The sequence below is a fragment of the Carlito syrichta genome, unplaced genomic scaffold (genome assembly GCF_000164805.1).
Source record: "Carlito syrichta isolate Samal-C Ts95f unplaced genomic scaffold, Tarsius_syrichta-2.0.1 Scaffold303058, whole genome shotgun sequence".
NCBI classification, from domain to species: Eukaryota; Metazoa; Chordata; class Mammalia; order Primates; family Tarsiidae; genus Carlito; species Carlito syrichta.
Window position 1 is genome coordinate 187956 of NW_007247154.1, and position 2521 is coordinate 190476.

A 2521-nucleotide genomic window follows, 5' to 3' on the forward strand; every position below is an offset into this window, starting at 1 on the left:
CAAAAAAAAACAAAACAAAAACTTATGTATATTGGAGCCCACTATAACTCCTTGTCAATGACTGATGAGTCAATGGTTTGACTTGCGCACAACTAAAAGGAGGCAATAAAACGGCTATTAGTGATCTAACCAAGGTGGCTCCATCGTACAGTAGTTCTTCCACCTTGTCTCCACGTAACTGCCCTAACTGTTCCAGTAAACAGTACCACATCTTCATGGCAGAATTCCAGGGACTTTCCAGTCACCGGCTGTGCCCAGGACATAACGTTAACTGAAACTCCCTAACAGGTCAAAAGTTGCTAGTTTATGGTTGCTAAGTTGCTAGTTTCTAAGTTGCTAGTTTACGGTTGCTAAGTTGCTATGTATCCTTGCAGTTTTTGCCTTTTTAAACCTCTTACTTGCTTCATTCAGGGTCAAGAGTTTTTTCTGGCATTAGCCTGCTCTCGACCACCGGCAATAAAGGACTCAAAAATTTGGCCTTCAGTGTGTTGGCAACTCCTTTCTTGTGGTTCAGCTATCACAATATCACCTTCAAAATAATACCACAAAGAGTGATACTAATAAGTTAACAGATGTGATAAAACAGAATCATAAAAATTACTCAATCCCAAAGAAGGTAGAAATTGAGAAAGGAACAAAGAACAGATGAGACAAATGGGAAAAGAATAGCAATTGACAGATTTAAGTCCAATCATATCAATAATCACATTAAATGTGAATTTTCTAAGCACTCTAAATGAAGGCAGGGATTGTAAGCTTAGATTTTTTTTTTCCTTCCCAAATACAAGTTTACTATGTCACTAAACATTACATAAAATGAAATTTTCTATAGACCATCATCTTCACCTGCCCGTGTGATTTTGAACCATGTATTCCAGAAATCTGGCCCCTTGGCTTATGCAATCAATATACAGGACCAAAAACAATACAAAATGCAAGAATCTACCTTCTTCCTGTACAGCCACACGACTCTCATTATTTAAAAGATTCAGATACAATAATGTTTACTCTCATTTAAAAATACATTGTAGTAACTGTAGGATGTAGGAATGTTATAATTCTAGATACAGTTTATATACAAAAAGGAGTAAGAAGAATAGCATATCACACTTTTAAAAAGTCCTTAATACTTAGCAAGTAAACTTAGCCAAGTATTCTGGTTATCTTAAAAATTGTCACTTTTAAAATCAAACAGGGAGAGGGAGGGTGGAGAAGGCGAGTGTAGATGATTTCGTGAGTTAGGCCAAGTCCGGCAGTGCCTTGGTGCAATCACGACAGGACATGCTCCAGAACGCCTTGTCTGATCAGCTGTTCACACTTCCACCGAGGTAAAAAGTGCTGGCTATTTTTTTTTAGTAAGACTGAAGTACCATCATCAGCTTCAAATTCTCCATAGTCTTTTAGACACCAAACTTCAATATATAGGCTTTTTGGAGGTTTCATATCTTGTGTAATGTCCAAACCTTCTTCTCCTCCCAATGACCTCATATAAGCAGCAAGAGACTTTTTATATTGGTTGAACCACTCCATTTCTTCAGAAGACACGTGAAATCGCAATGAATTTGGCAAGGCGCTGCCGTATTCCCACCTGAGCGCTCTGATCCGAAGCAAGCGGTCATACAGGTATGCTATACTGCAGCGTCGATTTCTCAACAAAGAACAGTGTCGAAATTTGATGGTTGGTATCAAATCACCTCACCCAGCTGACTTAGCTTCATTCACGTCAGACTGGTTTTGTTCATATAAAGCTTTCGTCTCCTCCAGAACTTGCCTGAGTCCACCCTTCGGGCACGCGGTGCAGCTCGCGGACCAGCTCGATGGCCTTTTCGCAGAACATAGCGGACGCGTCCCGGTCCCGTGGCCTCGTCAACCGTCAAGTTCCCAACCCACACGGACAGACACCGGGCTTTCGGCCGCTGCGCTTTCGGCTGTTGCTCTCGGTCGTTCAGCCGCAGCTCCTTGCATCCTCACCGCCAGCTTAGATTTTTTAAAAAGCAAGGCTCAATATAGACTGCCTGCAAAAATATATACTCTTAGTAAAAAGATACAAAGAGCTTAAAAAGATGAAAGGATGGAAATAAACTATACTAAAACTAATAAAAACAAAACTGTGATGGCTACATTTATAACAAAGTGAAAATTAAAGCAAGTAATATTACCATAGGTAAGAATGGTCATTTCAAAATGATGTAGGGGTCAATTCTCCAAAAAGGCATACAAATTCTACATGTTTAGGCACCTGATCCTAAAGTTTTAAAACACAGGAAGCAAAAATAAATAGAACGCCAAGGAGAAATAAACAAGTTCACAATAGTAACTGGTGACTTCCTTGTCCCTCTCTCCATAATTAATAAAAGTAGATAATCAGTAAGAATATACAAGATTGAACAACACAATCAACCAACTTGATCTAGTTTACATTCACATAGCATTTCACCCAGCAACAGCAGAATATACAGTCTTTTCAAATGTACACAGAATATTTAACAAGATAAACCACACTTGGGGATTTTGAACAAGT

The 2521-nt window shown here is 39.2% G+C and overlaps 1 pseudogene; it reads right to left on the bottom strand.

Moving 5' to 3' along the window:
- Positions 1-1190: 1190 nt before the first annotated feature.
- Positions 1191-1837, bottom strand: LOC103259906 (annotated as a pseudogene).
- Between the last annotated feature and the right edge of the window lie 684 nt (positions 1838-2521).